General features: G+C 43.0%; 1 long non-coding RNA gene and 1 pseudogene across 2 annotated transcripts; both read left to right on the top strand.

The window, feature by feature from the left end:
- The first annotated feature begins 6,552 nt into the window (after positions 1–6,552).
- LOC117077910 lies at positions 6,553–7,401 on the top strand (annotated as a pseudogene). The gene has a single exon (XR_004434866.1). The product of XR_004434866.1 is annotated as a transcription factor BTF3-like (transcript).
- A 1,044-nt stretch (positions 7,402–8,445) lies between these two features.
- Positions 8,446–23,107, top strand: LOC117077911. Its single transcript, XR_004434867.1, has 3 exons — positions 8,446–8,567; positions 9,801–9,880; positions 22,986–23,107. It is a non-coding gene; the product is annotated as an uncharacterized LOC117077911 (long non-coding RNA).
- The last annotated feature ends 3,701 nt before the right edge of the window (positions 23,108–26,808 follow it).

Consider the following 26,808-nt stretch of genomic DNA (forward strand, 5'->3'; position numbering starts at 1 on the left):
ATCCATTCTGTGGTTCTGTATCTTTTAAGTGGAGCATTTAGGCCATTTACATTCAATGTTAGTATTGAAATGTGAGGTATCATTGCATTCACTATGCTCTTTGTTGCCTGTGTACTTTGGTTCTTTTGTTTTTGCTTTTTCACTTGTAATTTTGTTTTACAGGTCCTGTGTGATTTATGCTTTAAAGAGGCTCTGTTTTGATGTGTTTCCAGGATTTGTTTCAAGATTTAGAACTCCTTTTAGCAGTTCCTGTAGTGGTGGCTTGGTAATGGTGAATTCTCTCAGAATTTGTTTGTCTGAAAAAGACTGTATCTTTCCTTCATATATGATGCTTAGTTTTGCTCGATACAAAATTCTTGGCTGATAATTGTTTTGCTTGAGGAGGCTGAAGATAGGGACCCTATCCCTTCTAGCTTGTAGGGTTTCTGCTGAGAAATCTGCTGTTAATCTGATAGGTTTTCCTTTATAGGTTACCTGGTGCTTCTGTCTCATAGTTTTTAAGATTCTTTACTTCGTTTTAGCTTTGGATAACCTGATGACAATGTGTCTAGGCGATGATCTTTTTGTGATGAATTTCCCAGGTGTTCTTTGCACTTCTTGTATTTGAATGTCTAGGTCTCTAGCAAGGCTGGGGAAGTTTTCCTCAATCATTCCCTCAAATGTTTTCTAAGCTTTTAGAGTTCTCTTCTTCCTCAGAAACACCAGGCTAGGCATGTCTGAGCTCAGACTCTCTTTGGGTGGGTCTTGCTGCGGCTGCTGTAGGGGATGGGAGTCAGATTCCCAGGTCACTGGAGTTGTGTACCTAGGAGGATAATGCTGTCTCTGCTGAGTCATGAAGGTTTTCAGGGAGTGGGGGAAATCCAGCAGTCACAAGACTCACCCAGCTCCCACACAAACCGAAGGGCTGGTCTCACTCCCACCATGCCCCCACCAACAGCCCCCAGTCTGTTTCCAGGTGGTGGGTGAGATGGACTTGAAACCTTGCCCAAGGCTACCCGCTTCCCAGCTGCAAAAGAAAAGGGCTTGGGCCGGGCGCCGTGGCTCAAGCCTGTAATCCCAGCACTTTGGGAGGCCCAGACGGGCGGATCACGAGGTCAGGAGATCGAAACGATCCTGGCTAACACGGTGAAACCCCGTCTCTACTAAAAAAATACAAAAAATTAGCCGGGCGAGATGGCGGGCGCCTGTAGTCCCAGCTACTCGGGAGGCTGAGGCGAGAGAATGGCGTGAACCCAGGAGGTGGAGCTTGCAGTGAGCTGAGATCCGGCCACTGCACTCCAGCCTGGGCGACAGAGCGAGACTCCGTATAAAAAAAAAAAAAAAGAAAAGGGCTTGGTTCTTCCCTTTCATCATAAATTTGTGCTCCCCCCCAAGTTCTGGCCAGGAGACTTCTCACCCTGTTCAAATTGTTACAAAGTTCAGCTAACGATTTCCTTCTCCCTGTGGAGTTTTACCTCTTGCTCCTCTGGCCACCCTCCCGATGGATCCTTGTGGTGCCAGGCAAGAATGGCTGCCTGGGGACCCAGTGAGCTCCCAGACTTTTCTGCTGTATCCTCTACTCCTGTATTTCACCTGGCTCTCTAAATTGACTCAAGTGAGGTTCCAAGTAAGGTCAGAAACTTCTCTCACAAACAGACCTTCAGTTTCTCCAGTGGGGTGTGTATTCAGGAGAGGAGGGTCTCCCTTTCCCACTTCTGCAGTTGGGGCACTCACAGTATTTGGGGTGTCTCTCAGGTCCTGCAAAAGCAGTCCGCTTCCTTTAGAGGGTCTGTGAGTCCTCTTGGGATTGCTGGTTTGTTCGTGCAGTTGATCTGGAGCTGAAATTCACAATGCGAGCTTCCACATGCTGCTCTGTCTGGAGCTGTGTCTAGTCCTGCCTCCCATCTGCCATGATGATCATAGCTCACATTTATTTCAATATTTAATATTAGAAACGTTTGGGTCTTTATTTTAGAAGTTTGGTGATGTTTTTCTGATCACAAATGTGCCCTAGGAACTTAATTAACTCTTGTTATATCAGTTAGCCTATGGTAAAATTAGTTTTGTTATATGTCATTTCAGTTAAATTTGCAGTTTCCAAGAACTCATCAATGACGTTAAGTGAAGACTTACTCAATGTCCCTTGCATGGATACTTGAGGGGGAAGTGCAGATGCTCACAGGCACTCAGGGGGCCTGCCCTATGTCATGAAGCATGTGTGATCCGTTGAGCCTGATAGTTGCCAAGTTCCCTCTCCTTCTGGTGTCTAGGCTGATATAATGTGCCCCAGCTGAAGGCAGGGAGGTCAGGCCAGGGATTTTTCCCTCCCATGGTCCTGCTGCCCCAACCCATTGCAAATGGGAGGCTTCCAAACATATTGCAGCCTCAATGCTAGGATGCACTAGGTAACTGGATGGTGGTGGGTGATAGGTTACCCTTGCCTAGTCACCTAATTCATGTGATGTGGCACTGCCAACCCAGGTTGGAAATGCTACCACCATTCTTTGTTCCAAGATACTGCAGGGCAAACATTCTTAACCTGACCTTCCCTGCACTCACACCAGTTGGAGACAGAGGGCAAAAGTGGTTGCTGGGAAGGGTTGGAGATGGAGGAAATGGAGAGACCAGGCAGTACCCGGGGTGCCAGAGAGTTGGGGAGCAGCCCCTGAGAACCCATCCTGGGGAGGTCAGGGAGCCATATATGAGTCAAGGTTCCAAGCCTCTGGTGTGTGCTTCCTTATCTATTGGACTCTACTTACAAAGCACAAACATAAAAATAAAATTGTATAGAATTTCAAGACAGTGATTACAGAGCATTAAACCCCAAGTACCAGGCCCTTCTGAGGAGTATACAAGTACACCAATAAATCTAGTCCTTCATATTTCCTAGTGCTGTGCACTGCTGTGGCCTAGAAGCAATGATATCCCAGCAGCAATAAGCATACCTTGAAACTAGATCTTGGTTTCTAAATACCATTTCCTAATTAAAAAAAAAAAAAAAGCCATGCTTCTTGGAGAAATGGTGGATTCCTGGCTTGGCACAGGCAAAGTACAAGGTGAGGCTGGCACTTCTTATGCCAGGATATAGGAAAGCACCAAAAGACCAATAGGATTGTGTCAAAAGGACTCAGGAGCCAGGTTAAAGGGGCTCTCTCCTTGGCCAAATTTTGGACAATTGAGCATCAAGAAGAATGATGATCATAATTGCTTATAATCACTGAGCAAATTAAAACCATGAGTGTATTATGATACTCAAATAAGTGAAAACTCACTAGTGATCAATGGTGACAATTATATCAACTTTTTTTTCCTGAAATTTTGTAACTAAGGGAAAGATTTAGGCATTTACCTTTTTTAGTTAATCCCGATTTGATTCTTCTTTATAGGGGAATGTCAGGTAACAATTACAAATGAATTTATACAATATCATCATTTTCCCATTTTCCAATAAAAGAATCAATTCAGGCAAGGATCATCAATGACTGCTAACATAATTGGTTGACAGATCGGTGGAGGCAGCATACTTATGTAGTACCAACGTACTACCCCTGAAGTTACTCTTTTTCTAATTTTTAAAATTTTTGTAGAGACAGGGTCTCACATGATACCCAGGTTGGTCTTGAACTCATGGCCTCAAAAGATCCTCCTGCCTCCATCCCCCAAAGTGCTGGGATTATAGGCATGAGCCACCACACGTGGCCTCATGTTACTTTTTAATTGCAAAGGGAAGAATTTTGCTTGGTTCTCATTACCTTAACCCAGTGATTACACTTAACGTCACTTATAGTGAGACAACCTGGTGTTATGTGCCTCCTGAGGTGATGCAATATGAACTACACAACATAACCTACGTAGTATTCTTGCCAAAAATGTTTAACCTGAATCTAATTATGCCTCTAGACCTAACATCCAGTTTACAGGTGTCTCAGCTTGCCAGGACTGCTGAAACAAAGTACCACAAACTGTGTGGAATAAACAGGAGAAATTTATTGTCTCACAGTTCTAGAGGCTGGAAGTTTGAGATTAAGGTGCAGGTGGGGTTGGTTCCTTTTGAAGCCTGTGAGAGAATGAACTCTTGTAGATCTCTTCTTGGGGAATGGCTCAGTGGCTCATAGCCCTGTGAATTAAAGTGACAAAAAACAGATTCCTGAGCTGGGTATGTGGAGTGGTGTGCACCTGTAATCCCAGCTACTTGGGAGGCTGGGGTGGGAGTTCAGCAGTTCAAGACCAGCTGAAACTGCCTTTGCAAAGATTATAACAGTGAGACAGTAAAAGAGATCTGACCTAACTGACTCCATTTTCCCTTTAACCTCCAGGCTGCCCTTGTTCTTTCCTGGGCATAAGTCAAACTAACTTTGGGAGGAATTTTTATAGTTTAACTTTGAAACAAAGATGATAACAGTAACTCCCTGAAACAAACTCCCTCCTTGCTTGGGGACCAGATCATGTTTATAAAACTAACAACTTAGCCACAAGATTAGGAATTATGGCCCAAGAGTCATGTAGCCAGAGACCACAAGATTCCTAACTTTCCCAGTTGCTCCTATGGAGAACATCACTGTTGTAAAACCAAAGACTGGTGTTTGAGGTATTTTTCAGACCCTGCATTCTGATAGATCAGCTGGTGCCACCTGGACTGGTAAACTGGGTCCTCTGCTCTTGTGGCTCACACTCAGGCACTGACTCAGTGCAAGAATACAAGCTCCAACTCCCTGTGATTTCATCCATGAGCCGACCAGTCAGCATTCTCCATTTCCAAGCCCTTTGCCGCCAAACTATCTTTAAAAAAGCCTAGCCTCTGAGTTTTCGGGGAGGCTGATCTGAAAATAATAAAACTCCAGTCTCGTGTTTAGCCAGCTCTCTGTGTATTAAACTCTTTCTCTATTGCAATTCCCTTGTCTTGATAAATCGACTGCATCTGGGCAGCAGGCAAGACGAACCAGTTGGGTGGTTACTCAGTCTAGGCAAAATAGCAAGATCCCATCTATATAAAATTTTTTTCAATAAAAAAAGGAGGACAGATTACCATGAGAAAAAGATAGATTTGATTATATACATACACACAAAAGTTAACAAATGCGGGTGACTCAAGGAGGCAGTTAGAATTTGGGGATTACAGGCCGGGCGCGGTGGCTCAAGCCTGTAATCCCAGCACTTTGGGAGGCCGAGACGGGTGGATCACAAGGTCAGGGGATCGAGACCATCCTGGCTAACACGGTGAAACCCTGTCTCTACTAAAAATACAAAAAACTAGCCGGGCGAGGTGGCGGGCACCTGTAGTCCCAGCTGCTCTGGAGGCTGAGGCAGGAGAATGGCGTGAACCCGGGAGGTGGAGATTGCAGTGAGCTGAGATCCGGCCACTGCACTCCAGCCTGGGCGACAGAGCGAGACTCTGTCTCAAAAAAAAAAAAAAAAAAAAAAAAATTGGGGATTACATGCCATCCTAAACTAGTCAAAAGCAAAGGGGGTTTTGGGCTTCTTGGGGAGTGGTAAGTTATGGGAAATGTATGATGAATAAGGGTTGTCTTGCTATTTAGATAGGAGACATCTCAGGTGCTAAGAGTTTTCCTAGTACAGGAGAGGGAGACACCTTACAACTGGAAATGTATGTCCTGCTTTTAGCCAGAAGCAGGAAGGGCAGAAAGCTGATTGCCTTTAGCTCAAAGCCATCCTTTTTGAGTGACATGTTTGGGGGTGGCATATTCTGGCCCCCTTCACTTGCTTCTAGTTTCTGGTGGTTTGCTAGCAATCTTTCACATTCCTTGACATGTAGAAGTGTCACTCTGATCCTTGCCTTCATGTTCACAGGACATTGCCCCCATGTATGCATGTCTATCTCCAAATTTCCCATTTTTATAAGGACACCAGTCATATCGGATTAGGGACCCGCCCTATTACCCTACTCTGGTATGACCTCATCTTAACCAATTATGTCTACAGTGACTATTTCCAAATAAGCTCACATTCTGACGTACTGAGGGTTAGGGCTTCAACATCTGAATTTTGGGGGATAAACACAATTCAGCTCATCACAGGAAATCTGGTGGGGCAGAACAAGAATACCACCACACACAATTGATGAGACAAATCTAGAATGTGGGGCTTTCTATAAAGTCTCTTCAAAAACACAATGTCATTTTTAAAAAGTAGAGAGACTATTCCAAAAAGACCAAAAAAATCAAATGTATGAGTTATGATTGGATTTTGGTTTAATTCAGAAACTGTTCTAAGATATAGTACAAGTTGAGGAGATTTGAATGTGGCCTGGGTATTCTGAGAGTTAGGTGGTATTAGGCAATTACTGTTGATTTTCTTAGAGGTAATCATTGTGCGATAGTTATATAAGAGAATTAACTTATATTAGAATGATGCAAGCTGAAGTATTTACTTTTAAATAGATCAGCAAAAAAAAAGTATATATTCATGAAGCAAATCTGTATATATAACTGTGTATATAGATAAAGCAAATATACCAGAAGGTTAACATTTGTCGAATTTCAATGGTGGATATATGGGTTTTCATTGTGCTGTTCTTTCAACTTTTCTGTATGTTTGAAGTTTTACATAGGTGTGTGCGCCTAATCTCAGCTGGTCCACCCGAGACCCCCTGAGCACCAACCCTAGTCCCCCGCGCGGCCCCTTATTCGCTCCAACAAGATGAAAGAAACAATCATGAACCAGGAAAAACTCGCCAAACTGCAGGCACAAGTGCGCATTGGTGGGAAAGGAACTGCTCGCAGAAAGAAGAAGGTGGTTCATAGAACAGCCACAGCAGATGATAAAAAACTTCAGTTCTCCTTAAAGAAGTTAGGGGTAAACATATCTCCGGTATTGAAGAGGTGAATATGTTTACAAACCAAGGAACAGTGATCCACTTTAACAACCCTAAAGTTCAGGCATCTCTGGCAGCAAACACTTTCACCATTACAGGCCATGCTGAGACGAAGCAGCTGACAGAAATGCTACCCAGCATCTTAAACCAGCTTGGCGCAGATAGTCTGACTAGTTTAAGGAGACTGGCCGAAGCGCTGCCCAAACAATCTGTGGATGGAAAAGCACCACTTGCTACTGGAGAGGATGATGATGATGAAGTTCCAGATCTTGTGGAGAATTTTGATGAGGCTTCCAAGAATGAGGCAAACTGAATTGAGTCAACTTCTGAAGATAAAACTTGAAGAAGTTACTGGGAGCTGCTATTTTATATTATGACTGCTTTTTAAGAATTTTTGTTTATGGATCTGATAAAATCTAGATCTCTAATATTTTTAAGCCCAAGCCCCTTGGACACTGCAGCTCTTTTCAGTTTTTGCTTATACACAATTCATTCTTTGCAGCTAATTAAGCCGAAGAAGCCTGGGAATCAAGTTTGAAACAAAGGTTAATAAAGTTCTTTGCCTAGTAAAAAAAAAAAAAAAAAAAAAAGAAGTTTTACATAATAAAAAGTTGACAGAAAATGAAGAAAAATAGTTTTTTAAGAGAAGATTTCCCCCCCATCTTTCTATTGAAAATAGAGCATTAAAACAATCCAACTCGCTTAAAACGTACATGAAAATTCAGTTAGTGAAAAAGAAAAATTTGCTGTTAGGGTTGTAAAACAGTTGGGCTGCTTTCCAAGCAATTCCTTCCCTTTATTACTGTGAGTTGGAGGTTAGAGCACAAGGCCCTCAATCAAGAATTATTTGAAGGCCTCCAAAACCCTGCTGACCTCCAAGTATCTCCCCTGCTGGCTTTCCATGTGGCCTGAAATTTCTGTCACCTGGGTCAATTCTTAGGGATCAAGTATTTTCTCACTATTGGGGAGGCAGTGCCCCCTTTTAAAATGCAAATTTGGGAGGGATCCTGGACCCATTAAGTGGGAACAATTGTGTGAGGAGCCACCACCTGCCCAAAGGCCCGCAATTCTGACAGCTCCTTCCCCAACCCCTTACCACCACTGAGACTGGACAATGTGTGCTTTAGGAAACAAAATTGAACAATGCATGCTCTAAGAAACTTCTTAGGTGAAGATACCATTTCAAGAAAGCTTATTTTCCGTGAATAAAACGGGGTGCATGAGGTCATTGCTGTTTTTACTTTGTAAACTGGGTGGCCTCTGAAAGCTTCTTTAGAACACTTCAAAGGAAGGCTCCTCAACTCTTCCAGGCCCCCAACCCCTTTCCTTTGTTACTGAATTCTTACTGACCCCAAAGTTTTTCACTGAATGAAGAGTTTCCAAGGGGTCTAAAAATACCTGGGACAATTAGAGAAATGAAAACCAGGGGGTCAAGATGAATCGACCCTTGGCAGAGGATTTACATAAATAGGTCCTAACCTCTGGCTGTGAATAAAAGATAAAATGCCCCACTGGGGTCAGAACTGCAGTTCAAGGGCATTTGCAGGGCCAAGCCTGGCTTCTCTGCTATGTCAGGAATTCCAGGAATGCCACTGATTATTGTGTGTTGGCAGGGCGCAGGAGGTTGCAGCCAGGCTAACAGAAACTCAGCCCTGCCCACTGGGTGAAACTGCAAGTCGAGGGCGTGGGAAACCAGCAAGTTGAGAGAGGATCCAGAAGTAACCCTTTCTAAAATGGGAAAGATGCCTTCTGAAAGGTGACCAAATTCTTGTTTTAGATGGTGGTGTTAACTTGGGAGGTTGGAAGGGAGGCAGGTGGGAGAAGGGACACGTCCCTTTCGAAGAGTCCCTTTGTTTCCTCTGTGGAGCACAGCTCTGTGGGAGGCATCTGCTCTTTACCTATAGACCGGATGGCCTGGTACCGGTCTTCTCTAGACTGAAGGTCCTCCACCAGGTCTCCTGCTGCTGCTACTTAAGAAAGAAATCTCACAAGGGTGTAAAAAGGTAATTTCCAGAAAGAGGTAAAATCGTGACCGTTATACAGATATAAAAATGAACATGTGTTAAAGACTTTTACTTACATAACTGAGGGAACCAGGCAGATGTTATAACTGGTTTAAAAAAGAAACAGCCCCAATTTATATGGAGTAAGGGAATTTAGAGATGAATTGCAAATGGAGGCAAACTGTTTATTGCCCCCCCCGCCCCCCGCCTCCGCCCCCCCATACACACACAGGGGCAAGGAAGTCAATTGAACCAGATAGGACAGGATTTGCATATCTATCAGTGACCTACAACTTACAGAGTGGCAAATAGCTCCAGTAGAATCAGAATCAGATAACACCTGAAAGCATGTACTGTAGGCAATAGTTTTCTATTGAAGTGTGAATTTACAAGGGCAAGAAATTTTGCTTTCTGAATTTTTTAATTATTATTTATTTATTTTGAGACGGTGTTTCGCTCTGTCACCAAGGCTGGAGTTCAGTGGCGCGATCTCGGCTCACTGCAACCTCTGCCTCCTGGGTTCCAGTAATTCTCTTGCCTTGGCCTCCCAAGTAGCTGGGGTTACAGGCATGTGCCACTGCGCCCGGCTAATTTTTGTATTTTTAGTAGAGACAGGGTTTTTCCATGTTGGTCAGGCTGGTCTCGAACTTCTGACTTCAGGTGATCCGCCACCTCCCAAAGTATTGGGATTACAGGTGTCAGTCACCGCGCCTGGCCCTAAATACTTTCTTAAGCGAAGTGTCCCCTCCATTCCCCTACCTCTTACCCTCTACCCGAACATACACATACTTTTTTAACCCAAGAGAGTGAGATGAACTTGAGAATCTTTGGTCAAAGTTGCCTCCCAAACCTCCACAATATTCTACCTTACTTTATTTCCCTGTCACATCAAAATGCATACAATCGTGGTTGGTTTGTTTCTTAGTGATTTGAGGATTACAAAGAGGCTGTCTTGACCTTGTCATCTTGTTCTTTCTCTCTTACAGCGCTTGGCCCTAAAGAGAAAACACTAGGAGGATGAGAACTGGGAACAGAGAAGCCACTTGCTCTGCAGCTATTTGGGCCAGTATGTTCCCTAATCTTTATTTTTATTTTTTATTTTTTATTGTTTTTTGAGACGGAGTCTTGCTCTGTAGCCCAGGCTGGAGTGCAGTGGCCGGATCTCAGCTCACTGCAAGCTCCGCATCCCGGGTTCACGCCATTCTCCTGCCTCAGCCTCCCGAGTAGCTGGGACTACAGGCGCCTGCCACCACACCTGGCTAATTTTTTGTATTTTTAGTAGAGACGGGGTTTCGCCGTGTTAGCCAGGATGGTCTCCATCTCCTGACCTCGTGATCCACCCGCCTCGGCCTCCCAGAGTGCTGGGATGTTCCCTAATCTTGATGGCCATCCTGGAGCTTATTTTCCTGAGAGTCTCTAAGTGACTCACCGCATCATGTAAAACTAAGAAGAAGGATGTCCTGAATTTTCCTGCTTAGAGAGCTTGTTTTTCTTTCCTGTTGCATCAAAGGGGTCTGTTAAGCTTCCTAAAAGTACTAATCTGACCTGATATCTGAAGTAACAAATAGGAATTTGGGCTCTTTAGATGGAGCTCTTCCCCTATACCTGCATCTAATTGAAGAGGCTGAACTTCAAAACAAAATCATGTTGAAGAATTAATTCTCGCTCTCAGATTTAATTTCTTATTTTTATATTGTTGCATAAGAAATCTACTCTATAAAGCGTTTCTTTTCAAATTTGGAAAATCTTGTTTTAGGCTCATTTATTTAAAGACCAACAAACAAAAACACCAAATTCACTAGCCCAGGTCTTTATGAACCGCCATTCCCCTCCCCGCCTCCATTTTTCAATGGAGTAGTGATTGTGGGGCCACTGCTTGAATTATACTCTATTATTTATCTAATGAACAAAGGCAAGGCTGGTGATGCTGAGAATGCATGAGGGAAAAAAAGATATCACAATGACAGCACACTCCGCAGCGTTCCATCCAAAAGCAAGTTAGTGACTCACTGTTCTGTAAAACACAGGGCAGATTCTTATACGGAAAAACTGCCCTCAGAAGTATGTGTGAGACCCTAGTCTGTGTAAAGGAATTTACTCTGGGTTTTCTTCACATTGGCACTCAGGTATGCGGCTGTGGGTTCACAGACATTCCTTTCTGACTCATTACCCACTTTGCCCCTGCTCCCCGCCCCCTTAGTGCTTGAGGCACTTTTTCCAGCCTTCCCTGGTCTGGGGCAGAGATTGATGGTATCTTGGCACTCTCCAAAGGGAAGCTGTGCCCCTTTGCACTTTCCTTTTGTGGCTAGTCCTTAAGACTTGCTGCCAAGCTTGGTTAAATGGACATGGCATAGCTGCCACTGAGCTGAAAGCTCTTACCTACGATGGGTTGTGGTACATGTAGACTCTTCTGTTAGTCTGCCACTCAACACGTATTTATCCACCAGACAGACAGTGAGACAGTGAAGGGGACCAGAATCTGCCACCCTAGAATATACCACTTTGGCATAAGGATTGTTTTGATTTGAAAGCAATTAGCTCTCTGCCTTCCCCTTTTCTGTCTAAAAGTAGGGCATAAATTTCTCTTTGAAAATTTACAGGCCGGGCGCGGTGGCTCAAGCCTGTAATCACAGCACTTTGGGAGGCCGAGACGGGCGGATCAAGAGGTCAAGAGATCGAGACTATCCTGGCTAACATGGTGAAACCCCGTCTCTACTAAAAAATACAAAAAACTAGCCGGGCGAGGTGGCGGGCGCCTGTAGTCCCAGCTGCTCTGGAGGCTGAGGCAGGAGAATGGCGTGAACCCGGGAGGCGGAGCTTGCTATGAGCTGAGATCCGGCCACTGCACTCCAGCCCGGGCGACAGAGCGAGACTCCGTCTCAAAAAAAAAGAAAATTTACAAATTTCCCTTTGTAAAGGTGTGTCTCCTGTACCAGCAAGAAAACTACTCTGGAGGCAACGCTTAGCACCCAGGATGTCTCTTATCCACATAACAAACGTTACTAAACGACCCTTATTTCCTGTACATTTCCTATTCACCTTCCTATAATTTATCTCCTCCCCAGAAGTCCCAGATCGCTTTGCTTTTGACTAGCCTAAGACAGTATATAAGCCCAAATTGTAACTGCTTCCTTGAGTCACATTTCTTTGTGAACTCCTGTGCGTTTGCACATACTTAAATCTGTTTTTTTCTGTTAATCTGTCTTTTATCAGTTTTATTTGCAAGCTTCAGCAACTGAAGTTGAAACTGCCTTTGCAAAAATTATAACAGTGAGAAATTTGTGACAGTGAAAGAGCTCTGATCCAACCAACTCTATCTTGCCTTTAACCTCCAAACTGCCCTTGATCAAGGTATGGGCCAAGCTAACTTTGGGAGAAATTTATAGTTTAAATGATAATAGCCCTTCCCAAAACTAAACTGTCTTTGTAAAACTAATGAAAGGCCACCAGGTTGGGAGGATGATTGGGGCCTGAATTCCACTAAGATGTAGGCATAAATGATTACCAGCCATTATTCTGGAAGCCACAAGATTTGCAACTTCCGCAATTACTCCTGTAAATAACATCACTATTGTAGAACCTAACATTGGCCTTTTGAGATGTCTTCTCAGATTTTTGCATTTCTGATGATCCAATGGCCCCATCCAGACTGGAGACACCAACTCACTGACTCAGCTGGTCTTGTGGCCCCCACCCAGAAGTGGACTCAGTGCATGAGGACCATTTTCCACACTCCTATGATTACATCCCCAACCAATCAGCAGGACGATTTCCTAACCCCCTGCCCACCAAACTGTCTTTTAAAAAACCTGGCTGGGTGCGGTGGCTCATGCCTGTAATCCCAGCATTTTGGGAGGTCGAGGTGGGTGGATCATGAGGTCAGGAGTTCAAGACCAGCCTGGCTAAGATGGTGAAACCCCGTCTCTACTAAAAATACAATAAAAAAAAAAATTGGCCAGGCATATGGCAGGTGCCTGTAATTCCAGCTACTTGGGAGGCTGAGGCAGAGAATTGCTTGAACCCAGAGGCGCTCCACTGCACTCCAGCCTGGGCAACAGAGCAAGACTTTGTCTCAAGAAACAAAACAAAACAAAAAAACAAAAAAACCTAGCCTCCACATTTTCAGAGAGGCTCATTTGAGTAATAATAAAACTCTGGTCTCCCATTTAGCTGGCTCTTCGTGTATTAAACTCTTTTTCTATGGCAATAACCCTGTCTTGATAAATTAGCTTCATCTGGAAAGCAGGCAAGAAGAACCAATTGGGTGGTTATATAGGGGGCTTCTAGCATGGCCTAGTGATGCAGAGGCCATGGCAGATGAAGCCAACTTTCCCTATCTGAGTAGAGGACTCGGGCCCAGAGAAGTCAGAAGGGGAGATGGGAGCCAAGGATGAGGAGGAACTCCTGGAAAGGTCTGAGAAAGAAGGACCCTAAGTTTAGCATCTTAGGTCCTGAAAAAAATGGTTGAAGGAGAGGAAAATATGGAGAAAAAGAGTATTGTGACATGAACCTGCCCCTGTGCCCTGAGTTCCTGGGAGTTTCTTGTTAGCTTCTGTGTCCTGTTGTTCTGTATCCTCTGCAGAGGAAAGATGAAATCTGTTGCCAGATAGGCGATGGGGTTCAGGACACACTACCCCAAAAGATGGCATCTTGTCATATTGAATAAAAAAAAAGGCAGAAACTGGAGGATTGGTCTTAACTTTCCCCATACTTCTCCCCTGAAGCAGATTATAAAACCTAGGGAGGACTCTCTGACTGATATGGTTTGGCTGTGTCTCCACCCAAGTCTCATCTTGAATTGTAACTCCCACAATTCCCACATGTCATGGGAGGAACACATGGTGGGAGGTGATTGAATTATGGGGGCGAGTCTTTCCTGCACTGTTCTCGTGATAGTGAATGAGTCTCATGAGATCTGATGGTTTGATAAGGGGAAGCCCGTTTTGCTTGGCTCTCATTCTCTCTCTTTGCCTGCCACCATCCACGTAAGATGTGACTTACTCCTCCTTGTTTTCCAACATGATTGTGAGGCCTCCCCAGTCACGTGGAACTGTAAGTCCATTAAACCTCTTTCTTTTGTAAATTGCCCAGTCCAGGTATGTCTTTATCAGCAGCATGAAAACCAACTAATACACTGACCTTCCCCTAAAGTAGGTTATATGACCGTCATCTGAAAGATGCCCTCCTTAGACCTACAGGGAAGGAAAAAGCATCCTTATCTCTGAAAATGGAGGAACACAGAGAAAAATTCAAACAAACAGGCCTTGTTAAGTCCCTGCCTTGTTTATTACCATGAGATAATATTCTTTGTCCTATCATATTGCTCCATGACGGTTCATTCTTCATCAAACCTAGAATAAAAACACTCAAATTTACTTGTTTCTTTGGTCTTCATTTCCTTATTTCCTTATGAAGGCTCTCATGTCACATAAAACTTATGTGAAATAAACCTGTATGGTTTTCTGATTAACCTGCTTTTTGTTATAGGCCATAAAGCTAGGATAGGTAGAGAAAAGGATATTTTTCCTCCCCTACATGGATCCAGATGCAATCACCACCATTAGTAATGCTTTGCTTGACTTTGAATGCTCAAGAAAAGTTAGTGGATTTGCAGCCACTCACCCACTCCCATCCCCATTTCTATTAAACACATGATTTAACATTGTGCTAGAAGAGCAGAGATTTGAGCTCTTCTTAGAGGCCCCTCTAGCATGTTGCTTCTTCTGAGAGACAGCAAGTAAGACCTCATGGCCATGCATCCAAGGTTTGGTGCCCTGAGGGCCACTGCTTTTTACCTTTACATTGCTGCCTTACTGAGTCCCAGCAGTCCAGGAAAATTTCCTGGATTCAGACATTCCTATTATTCTGAAAATTTATTTTTCCTGCCCTCCACTCACAGAACTGCTTAGACAGAGTGACTATATATCACTAACTATAAATTCAGAATCAATTAAAGAAAATAACTTCTCTAATCCAAGTCCAAAGGCTAATAACAGAGGCCCAGGGATTCCTGAGCTATCAGAGGGAGGCACTAGGCTAGTCTCCCAGTGAAATCAAGCAAAGACAGAAATCATTAGAGGAGCCATATTTATTGTTTGAATTTTATGATGGTAATTGATTCTATGAATCAAAAAAAGGAAGTTCACATTGGTTCGGTGTGGCATGTGATAAACCACAGCATTGCTATCTACATGTTTTTTCTTTCTTTATGTTCAGTGGCCTCTCAATAAAGTGAATATTTTGAGTTTTGCAGTACCAGATACAGATGTAGGTTGTAAAGAAGAAGAGTTTTACCACTTGTTAAAGAGATGGGAGTAAAGCAGCAAAACTCCATATGTGGAACATTTCTGGGGGTATATTGCTTATCAGAGTGTTCAGTTATTCTAAGGCCAACTTCATTTCTATGGTTTTTCTTTCTTTTTTTTTTCATTTTTATTTTGAGATGGAGTCTTGCTCCGTCACCCAGGCTGGAGTGCAGTGGCACAATCCCGGCTCACTGCAAGCTCTGCCTCCTGGGTTCACGCCATTCTCCTGTCTCAGCCTCCCGAGTAGCTGGGACTACAGGCACCCACCACCACGCCCGGCTAATTTTTTGTATTTTTAGTAGAGATGGGGTTTCACGCTGTTAGCCAGGATGCTCTCGATCTCCTGACCTCGTGATCCACCCGCCTCAGCCTCCCAAAGTGCTGGGATTACAGGCATGAGCCACCACGCCCAGCCTGGTTTTTCTTAAGAAAGCATTTGTGGAAATATCCAATTATGAGTACAAACTACCTCCCGTGAATAATCTGTGATGTCTGTACTGATTTCCCATGGATGTATATATAGTCAGATGGTTGAAATCTTGGGCACCATCTCCTCTGACATAAACAATTTTTTGTGAAACTTTCCATGTTAATCAGTGGGATCTGATCCTCAAATCTGATGTAAATCTAGCATATACTCTTCTCCCACACAGTGTCTTTGACTCTAATTGTTTTGCTATTATACTGAAAGTACACACTCTTTTCTCCTAGCCATGGGCCCCAATTCCTACATGATGAGGACAAACCACAGAGTGTCAGAGGGTAAAGACCATTGCTTTTCCTCCCTGAAGACTTTCTATGAGATTTCCTCTTTCTGCTCCGTGGATAGAGTTTTGTGTTGGGAAAATAGTTGAACTCATAATTTGGTCTCCTGGAGTTAATTTATAACGACTTCATATTGGTGACTTTTTTTTAACCTCAAAGAGGAAAATGGCAAGCCCTAAATGCCTGCTTTTCTCCTGTTTTGGCCAAGTGGGTAACTGAGGCTCAGTTTACACACATCACATTACCAAAATGCTCTCTTGTATATAGTTCTGAAAGATAGAGGTGGATTTGTAATGTTTTTCAGACCTGATTCAGAGCTCGATTTAGTTTTTCTTTTTGGTATTCAGCCTATTATATTCGTCATAAAAACAGGCACTGTGTGTGCATAAGTAAATAATTTATAACTTTCCCATAACTCAGGGGAACCCACCATAGTCTTACTGTCTGCCTTTTGCCTTCTCATCTCTATACCTCCAGGTCTCTAGTGATCATAAAAGTGATCGAAGCCCTGATCTGATTTTATCACAAAGCCATTCTTCTTTTGGGTACTTGGTTCTGGAGACAGAGAATCATGCGATCAGATAAAGCCATGTGGAGGGCTGAAAGTTGGCTGGAATGGCGCTTGGGGCCCACTTTATGCTGTTGGAGCATTTCCTGTGTGCCCTTTGAAACCTCTGAACCCAGCTCTTCAAAGTGAGAGCTTTGTCTTTCCGCTGAACACATATATTGCTACTTATTATCTTTTTCTTGCCATCTCCACCCTTACTTGACTCAGCCAACATCGATATATCAAAGCAAAACCATTGTTCTGACTGAGTCATAAGTTATACTTTTACCTGACATTATCTGGCTGTGTAGAAATGAAAGCATAAAAATAATGGAGGTTTTGTGTACGGGTCTACACACACACACCACACACACATACACACACACGTCTTCTTTGCTTCACTCATCATGCTCTCACTACTTCCACTGTTTCTCTCCCCAACTCCGGCCCACTCCCACTCATGGCAGTTTATTAAAGAAGCATGTTTTCTCATGAGCCAATTGGGTAATTTTTCAAGTTGAACCCCACTAGCATTATAAATGCCATTATAAATGCTTGCTTTTCAAAAATTTTTCTTTCCAAAACTTTGTTTTGGGTCAGAAAATGTATTCTCTTTAGAGAGAGCCAGTGTTGCATGAGGAAATCGAAGCTGATCTCTGGGTGTGTGTTTGTGTTAATTTGCTGTACAATCAAATACAGATATACGTTAATAAATGCTGTTCTTTGATCTGTTGCTACAAAGGAGTCATTGTAAATACATTACTGGATAAATGAGTTACAACTTTGTAACTGTCTTTTGCAAACAGTGCCCCATGCCATCCATTAGCATGTACAAGAAGTGATACATTTGGCTTCAGCCTGCCTGGGTATTACTTTGCTGATTTTTTAATTTTTAAAATAACTATCCATAGTATACTTCCATTTGGGGTGTCCTCATACAAGAATAGCACTCAGGCAGAGAAATAGCCTAAAAACAACAATAACAGCACCAAAAACTTAGTAGCAAGAATTTAATAAAACCAAAGAAGGCCAATGTTTAACCATTTAACATTGTCATTCTGCATTTAGCTCTAGCCAAGGCATTGTAAAGAATGCAAAAGGCATGATCAATGGCCTCAAGATGTTTACAGTCCTGTTAGGGGATGAAGGTATTGGAGTGAATCATATTCACTAAAATGGGAATAAAGACTTCTACCTTAAAAGCATGGTGTTTTTCAGGGAATCAGAACTAATATGATATGACTGGAGTTAATATGTTATTGTTGGGGGTGAGGAAGAGTAGAATATGGTAGTTGTGGCTACAAATTTGGCAGGCTTCAAATATTGAAAAGGATTTATATGTCAAGCTAAAGAATTATAATTTTTCTTTATAGACAATGGGGAGTTAACCACTGAAGACTTTTGAGTTGGTGAATGACATAACAAGATTTGTATCCTAGAAAAATAACTGGCATGTTGTGGGGTGTGGAAATGAAGTAAAAGAAGTCTTCATGTGTGAAGTTACATGTCCATTGAATCTAGCAGATACCAAACAATCACATTAAAAGCCTGAAATAATAAATACAGAATTCTACCCTGTCTGTCTCACTCAGTGATTGTAGGCAGAGGTATGTTTCTTTTTACTCATAAATGTATAGTCTGTGTAATTAGTAGCAAAGCCATTTGAAAAGGTCACTGTTTAAATCACAGGACTTATCTAGGTGTGACAAACAACCCATGGTGACAAGAGATTTAGAGCCAATCTCTGCGGAGTGCTGATGTGGGGCTGACGTGGACTCTAGGAGGCTTTGTGGGAGAACAGGGTAAAGGCTTTGGTTCTGGAGAGAAAGTGATATGCCCTCAACTATGTATTTCAGGTTTCCATGGTCAGCATCTAGGCCTTCCTCCTATTACCTGCCTTGTGAGACTGGAGGGCAAACTGGAATCCAAGAGATACAATCCTGAAGTTGCTTGAGTGTCAGACAAATGAAAGAAAAAACATTTCCTTCCTTCCTCCTTCCTTCCTTCCCTCCCTCTCTCTCCTCCCTCGCTGCCTTCCTCCTTTGCTTCCTCCCTCTCTCCCTCAGTCCTTTCCTGCCTCCATCCCTTCCTTCTGTTGTGGAAGAAAAAACGTTTCCTTTATCCTCTTAGGTTCAATACCTGGGACTTGCAAATTAAGCTGACAAAAGACAAATTAGTGGGAGAAAAGGTACAGTTTTTATTTAGTATTTTTATGCACATAACAGTTCACAGAAAAGAAGTAAGTCTCAAAGAAGTGGTTATAAAGAGGGCTTATATATCATTTTTATGAAGGGCAATAAATGGTGAAAAAGCGGCTAGAAAAAGCAAAGAGAGTTGGAGCTTCCAGGGTGATAAATTGTGGGAAAGTCACTAGGAAGTATATGGGGGGAACTAACAGAAGAGAAGGATTATTTTAGTAAAATCTGTTTATGCAGACTGATCTCAGCGTCAACTCCCCATCTTCAGTGATAAGAGTTATGCTTCTCTTCCTGATAAAGGGAGGGCACCTTTTTCATGATAAATTTATGCCCTACTTTTATGCAGACAAAAGGGAGGCAGAGAACTTTTGCAGCACCAGTTGATTCTCAATTGCTTTCAGCTCAAAATAATCCTTATGCTGAAATAGCATATTTTATGGTGGCATATCCTGATCCACTTCACTTCCAACTTTTTTTTTTTTTTTTCAAAGATGCATTGGGTATGAGGTGTGCTTTTGGGAAAGTATGGATTACATAATTCCTAACAGGCTGGTTTGTATTCCGTGGATAAAGACTCCAACTCTCAGATCCCATTGAGATGACATCCTTGCTAAGTCAGCCTTCAACTGTAGGTCATTCACATAAGCCAAATTGATCATCCAAGTGATGAGGCATATGAGAATATTTATAATCCACAAAGTGCTAAGAAAATACAAATTATACGGTTTCACTTTTTACATTATTAAAATAAATCATTTAAAAATTATTTCTCTGCTGCTTCCTATAGATAAAGGCAGCATTGCCCTCCTCTCTCTATCTGTTCCTACTGTGGGAGGAAAGATGGAGCCAGTGAACTGACTTCTCGCTCACAGTGAAAATCAGAAGAGGTCCAATACTTCTCTAGTCTGAGTCAGTTGACTCTCATTTGTTTTTATTTTTTCCTGTTTGCCTTGATCTACATTGCAATCAGTATGCAAATGTGTGCAACACAGGCTCCCGAGCAAACCCACTCAACAAAGCATATTGGGCTACATCATTGCTATAGTGATAAACTTGAATCTGCTTGAATCTGTGAAGGAGCACATCATTCAGACACTTCCACGCTTTGTTATTATTAACAAATTACTTATGACTCACCTCACACAGGACCCTAACAATACCTGTGATTGTGACTAACAGCCTCAGTCTGGTGATCAGGAAGAGAATTGTTCTGTTTTCCTTTGCATTGATTCCAGTTCTGGGAGGCTTCCAGATCCTTTTAGTTCAATAGAGTTCTATTTAATTTCATTATACTTAGATACTCAGATGGGCTCAGGAGATACAGACATAAATCACGCCTGCTTATCACCTTCCTGATGCTCACCACCTTCCTCATGCTCACCGCCTCCCTCATGCTCACGCCTCCCTCATGCTGACTGCCTTCCTCATGCTCACCACCTTCCTGATGCTCACCGTCTAGTGAGAAACTGCTTCCATAATGCTTTTCCTAGGTATCTCTCTACGTTTATTTTATTGGTCCTTTCTGGTTCCAGGTTTCTCTTTTTTTTTTTTTGAGACGGAGTCTCGCTCTGTCACCCAGGCTGGAGTGCAGTGACCATCCTGGCTAACACGGTGAAACCCCAGGTTTCTCTTTTCCCCCCACCATGAAGATTCCAGCAAGCCTTGTAGGAAACCTTTCCGACGTGTCTGAGACTCCTCCTTGCTCTCACAGCCCTCTGGCTTTATCTTTATTTACCAAGATACGTTGTAATTGCATCTTACTCTATATGCCAGGTGCTGTGCACTTAACCCTGCTTAATCCTCACAACCCTATGAAGTAAGCGCAGATGAGGGACTAAAGCTGAAAAAGGACCAGGTGCAGTGGCTTATGCCTGTAATCCCAGCAGTTTGGGAGGCTGAGGCGGGAGGATGGCTAGAGCCCAGGAGTCTGAGGCCAACCTGGCCAACATAGTGAGATCCTGTTTCTACAAAAAAAGTTTAAAAAATTAGCTGAGTATGATTCCATATGCCTGTAGTCCCAAGCTATTCAGGAGGCTGAGTTGATAGGATAACTTGAGACTGGGAATTTGAGGCTGCAGTGAGCTGTGACTGGGCCACTGCACTCCAGCCTGGGTGACAGAGCAAGACCTCGTTTCCAAGCAAAAAAAAAGTTAAAAAGCCAAGAAGCTTGTCCAAGGTCACATCAGCAGCTGCAGAAGAGCTGTAGACTGAACTAGGTGTCTGACTCCAGAATCCTTGTACCATTCCAATAATTTTTTTTTTTTTTTTTGAGACGGAGTCTCGCTCTGTCGCCCGGGCTGGAGTGCAGTGGCCTGATCTCAGCTCACTGCAAGCGCCACCTCCCGGGTTCACGCCATTCTCCTGCCTCAGCCTCCCGAGTAGCTGGGACTACAGGCGCCCACCACCTCGCCCGGCTAGTTTTTTGTATTTTTTAGTAGAGACGGGGTTTCACCGTGTTAGCCAGGATGGTCTCGATCTCCTGACCTCGTGATCTGGCCGTCTCGGCCTCCCGAAGTGCTGGGATTACAGGCATGAGCCACCGTGCCTGGCCCCATTCCAATAATTAAGTAAAACTTGGTACCTATGATATACAACCATCAAGTGTGTGGTATTTAAGCAAACATGTGATTTTGGCCTTGATTATTTGAAGACACTATACAGGCACTTCTTCTGTTTCTACATATCCATGATTTATTACTCTGAGTCTTAAGAATATTTTATGACAGCTATATCCACTGAAGTTTTGGTGCATTTATAACCAATATAATGCAATGGTGCAGAGCCCCGGAATCCGAACAAAGGCTTTTGTGGAGAAACAGCCTCCATTGTCTACAGGAAGAGGGAGAACCAAGGGCTGCCTGATATACCGAGAACGATGGAGTCAACTGAGCAGGGCGTTTCACAAATGGAGACATCAGTGTTAGCTGTGTGGTTAATCTGTAGCACCTCCCACATGTGACCCTTCATGAAGCTTTGAGTCCTGTAAATACAAATGGATTTTTTCAACCCACTTTGCATTTAAAATTGCCCAGATCTGGAAGAAATTGGTGGTTACCATGGTAGCCAGCCTACAGAGCAGACAATTTTTTAATGTATTATTTTCTTTGCTTGGGCTTCAATTAATAACTCGTGGGGGCACTTCTACAGAATATGCTGAGATCCACTGCTAAGAACTGAGCATGTAATTTATCTTCCAATTACGAAGGCTTAGGCCAAGGATTGGACTGGCAGGGGACCTGGAAAGTCTATGGGCCTCTACACATTTCTGGGGTAAGGGGTGTTAGAAGGCAATCAGAGCAGGCAAAAGACTTCAAAGGAATATAAACCTGTCATGTGCTCAAGAATGTTCATGCAGCCAGGCGCAGTGGCTCACTCCTGTAATCCCAGTACTTTGGGAGGCCGAGGTGGGCGGATCACCTGAGGTTGGGAGTTCGAGACGAACCTGACCAACATAGAGAAACCCTGTCTCTACTAAAAATACAAAATTAGCCGGGCGTGGTGGCGCATGCCTGTAATCCCAGCTACTCGGGAGGCTGAAGCAGGAGAATCACTTGAACCTGGGAGGTGGAGGTTGCGGTGAGCTGAAATCATGCCCTTGCACTCCAGCCTGGGCAACAAGAGTGAAACCCCAACTCAAAAAAAAAAAAAAAGTTCGTGCATACTCAAAAAGGCCCAGTGTTGGAAGAAAGAGTACATATTCCTGTTCAAAAGAGCCCACTCATGAAGCAGGAAATCTCATGTGTTTTTTATTCCTCTGTTCTTTCTCTCCTGACTTCTTTAGTAGTAAGTGGATATTTTCTAATGAACCATCTTAATTCCTCTATTGGTTTTTAAGCTACATTGGGGTTTTTTAAAAAAATTAGTGGTTAGTCTAGGGATTAGAATACATATCTTAATTTATTAGAATGCACTTCAGGTTTACACTAAATTCCAGTAAATATAATAATTTTTCTACAAGGGAACTCCTTTCCTCTTCCTTTGTATTATTGTGTAGCAAAGAATTTAACCTTACCCAAAGAGATGTCTGGCCTTTGCCCTTGACTTCTAGGAGGCAATCTCTAAGCCCTTGGCATGTCATGCTTGAGAGGTTATTTTTTATTTAGGGTGGGGCTGGCCATTCCAGAAAGTCTAACAATGTGATTTAGGGTGGGGGCTTTGGGTCATGCAGTATCAGCTAGACCTCCTGAGGTACTGGAAACTGAGATTAGCTATGTGGGCAGTCAATGGTGCCTATGTGATGGAGTCCCAGATGGACTCTGGGCACCAAGGCTCAGGTGAGCTTCCCTGGTTGGTAATACTTTGTGTGTGTTGTCATACATTAGTGAAGGAAAAGTAACACAGTCCATGACTCTACAGGGAGAAGACCACAGAAGCTCTGCATTTGGAACTTTTCCTGGATTCTGTCCCATTTGCTTCTTCCCATGGCTGATTTTGATCTGTATCCTTTCCCCTGTAATAAACAGTAACCGTAAGTGGAACAGCTTTAGTGAGTGTTCTAGTGAATTTCAAACCTTGGGGTGGTTTTAGCAAACTCTCAAACTTGCAGTTGATGTCAGAAGTGAGAGTGGTCTTCTGTGGACTGCTCCCTCCAATTGTAGAGTTGGCTAACTTTTGTGGCTTCTACTGTCATATATAACATGTCAATATCTCTTACAAACCCAGTAATTCTGTCTTTTTCTTTCTTTTTCACTTAAAGGAAGCACTCTGTGGCTTCTCTTTCGCATATTTGAATTGCCAGCATCACTACTCTTGTGCTTTGGGGCCATTGTTAAGTAAAATAGGTGTTCCTTGAACACAAGTACAGTGATACAACAGTCTGATAACTAAGATGGCTACTAAGTGATTATCAGGCTGTAGAATAGACAGCGTGGATCCGCTGGACAAAGGGATGGTTCACATCCTAGGTGGGATCCAGTGGAACAGCATGCGATTTCATCACACTACTCAGAATAGGACCCAACTTAAAACTTCTGACTTGTTTATTTCTGGAATTTTCCATTTAATATTTTCAGACCATGTTGACTGTGGGTAGCTAAAACCATGGAAAGCAAAACAGTGGATAAAGGAGGACTACTGTATTTATAATAGTAATAACTAAAATGTAATAATAATATCTAAAATTAAGTGCTAATTGTTGCCCAGGAATTATTTTAAACACTTTATATTCATTAACTCACTTAATCTTTATAACAATCCTATGAGGTGTGTATTATTATTATCTCCATTTTGCAGATGAGGGGACTGAGGCTCAGAGAGTGTAAGTAACCTCTCAATAAACATTTGCCAAACAATGTTTGCTAAGAGAATAATAATTTGAAAAGTCTGGGCACAGTGGCTCAGGCCTGTACTCCCAGTCCTTTGAGAGGCCAAAGTGGGAAGATTTGCTTGAGCCAAGAGTTTGAGACCATCCTGTGCAACAAGTGGAGACCCTGTCTCTACAAAAATTAAAAAATTAGCCAGACGTGGTGACGCCTGCTTGTAGTCCTAGCTACTCAGGTGGCTGAGGTGGGAGGATCACTTGAACTCACTTGAACGGAGGCTGCAGTGAGCTATAATTACGCCACTGCCTCCAGCCTGAGCAATAGAGTGAGACCCTGTCTCTTAATAATAATCATAATTTGGAAAAAGTCAACCTCAGAAAAGGCAGCCAAGTTAACTCAAGTCTCCAATATAAAAAAGCCTGGGGATGCAGGGGAGACTATGGGGTTTGCTGGGCCTGCTCTGATATTGAGGACACAATGATTTTGTGGCTCTAATGCTATGAAGCAGCACCATTTCTCACATGTCAGTACGTGGCTCAGTCATTTTATCCAGAGGCTTTGGGTGGTAATAGAGTTGGGACTTGAGCCTCTCCCCTTCTTCCCGCTCCCAGAACTGCTAGAGCAACTTCTGAAAGTGTGCTGCTCGGGTCACAAACTAGCTTCTTGCAAGGGGTATGTGCATCCTCGGGGTGGAATCTTTTGCTATTTAAACTTACTTCTCGGTGGCGGAGCAGCAATGTATTTTTGAGACTGCAGTTTTTTCTTTCTTTCTTTTTAAATGTTAAAGCTAGAAGCCTGGAACTATCCTGGAGCGTTTTCTTGTATAATTTCTAGCTTTTTGAAAAAAGTGTTAGCTAGAAGAATTGAGTCTCAGCCAGGCAGGCCTAAACTAGACACGTGGAGGAGTGCAGGGGCGAACACTCACACCAGTCTAATCACTGTGGATTGGGTGTCAAAGCCCTGACATTATGCTGCCTTTATCTATTCTCCTTAACCCCACACTTGTTCTACTATCAAGGGATGATGTGGAAGAGCCTTCAGGAAGATGTAACTCTTTCCTTGGGGCTGTGACCATTTTATAGACTGATTTCCAGGCTCAGAGGGCACACAGCATCAGGGCCTTCACTGCATTTCTTCCTAGAAGCCAGAGACCAAAATGCATGTGACAGCTCAAAAATTTTTCTAGCAGTTGGTTGCTGCTGCTCACTCCACCCACAGAAAGAAAAACTAAAAGGAATTTTATTCTTGGTGTCGCAGTTACTTTTTGGACAGGGGCAACTGCAACTGTGAAATGGCTGAATCAGGAAACTTTCTCCGTCTTTAAGACAAAATTGCTCTAGGTTAGTGTATTAGTGATGTGAAGCCTTTCTTCCCAACCCCAAATCCCCTAAAGTTCTCTTATGTAAATATCTGCCCCCCTATTTCCAACTGTCTCCTCTCAAAAGCCCATCCTTTATATAACTGGAGTCAGATTGGTTCATTTTATTAGGTTGAACCATGTGAAATGGCTGATAGTTGGTTCCACCTAATCTAGTTAGAGAGTTTCCTTTGAGAAACAGAGGAACACCACAGTGAATAAGAACTGGAGGCAGCATTACTTCTTGGAAGAGAGGCAGTGAAGCTGGAGGAAAGCAGCCCCCAACACTGTTCCCAGGTGCCGGCACTGCAGCCTGTGTGCAGATGCCTAGACTCCAGCCTGAGCCTGAGAAGCAGATGCTGGCTGGAGTTGGGAGGAAATATGCCAGGCTCTGAGAAACATCAGCTTCGCTAATGATTCACAAAACCCTATGAAGTCAAAGCAGGTTGTTGTGGTTGAAAAATGCAAAACAACTGTGTCTTCATCAGAGTTACAAAACATTGCCCATATGCACACACTAAGGAGCACTTTCAACCTGCTATGTTTCCTTTGCTTGGGCAAATGCTGAGCTTTGATTTCTTTCTTTTTCTTCCCCCTCTCATGTTCTTTATGGCAGTGCTTTCCCAGACTAGAAAGGTTTGCATTCCCTCACATCCTTCTCTTAGGCTGAGCATGGCTATTGCATGACTTAAATCAAAGCAATAACGAAACCAAACCAAACCAAACCAAACAAAAACGCAACAGCTCTGATAGAGCATGTAGAAACTAGCTGGTTGGGAAACAAATGTAACCTTTTAATTGTTAAGGATTGAGTTCTAAGTTGATTCATGCTAACGAATAACTAGAAAATGAAGACCACAGTTTGAATGGTTGAGTTTTGCTTTTTCTCCTTAGGAATCATGGTAAAGTTGTAATTTATGCACATGTTTGTCACAGCACAGGCCACATGGTATTTTATTGGGATTGATTTAGCTAAAGGCCACTGATGGACAGAATTCTTCGGATTGTGTATCTTTTTCAGCAACCAACATGCTACTAAGGAAAGACCCTCTTTTCCTTGTGTCCTCATGAAATTTGCACCAAATAGAAAGAAATCAGAGAAGGCATTCAATTCTTGGGTGGTGGTGCCATTGGCCTCTGTACCCAAGAGTTTCTCTGCAATGTCCTAGAAGACTGACCTTTCTCTGGTTGTGACTCTTTGTTGTGCAAACTGCAAGACATCCGGTGCCACATTAGTGATCCTGGTCTTGGTTCTGTTGTAGAAAACTTCAGTTTACTTGAACCCAGCCCCACAGAACACACTGGAAATAGCTCACTATGCTAGTGAAGGAAACAAAAATATTTCACCCCAAGATATACTTCTTTGATGTACTTTGAGATGACTGTTCAGAAGACCTGCGAACACAAGTAGCTCTGCAAAGCTGTCTTTTGTTAGGGAGATTTACATCTGTAGAGGAAATAAAGTGAAGTAAACAACAGATGCAAACAGGCTTTCTCTGAAGCCTCCCCTTGTTTGGGTCCGGGAAAGATTAACTGAGCCTGACACCCATCTATTCCTCCG

The sequence above is a fragment of the Trachypithecus francoisi genome, unplaced genomic scaffold (assembly GCF_009764315.1).
Source record: "Trachypithecus francoisi isolate TF-2019V2 unplaced genomic scaffold, Tfra_2.0 Lachesis_group6, whole genome shotgun sequence".
In the NCBI taxonomy this organism is placed as follows: Eukaryota; Metazoa; Chordata; class Mammalia; order Primates; family Cercopithecidae; genus Trachypithecus; species Trachypithecus francoisi.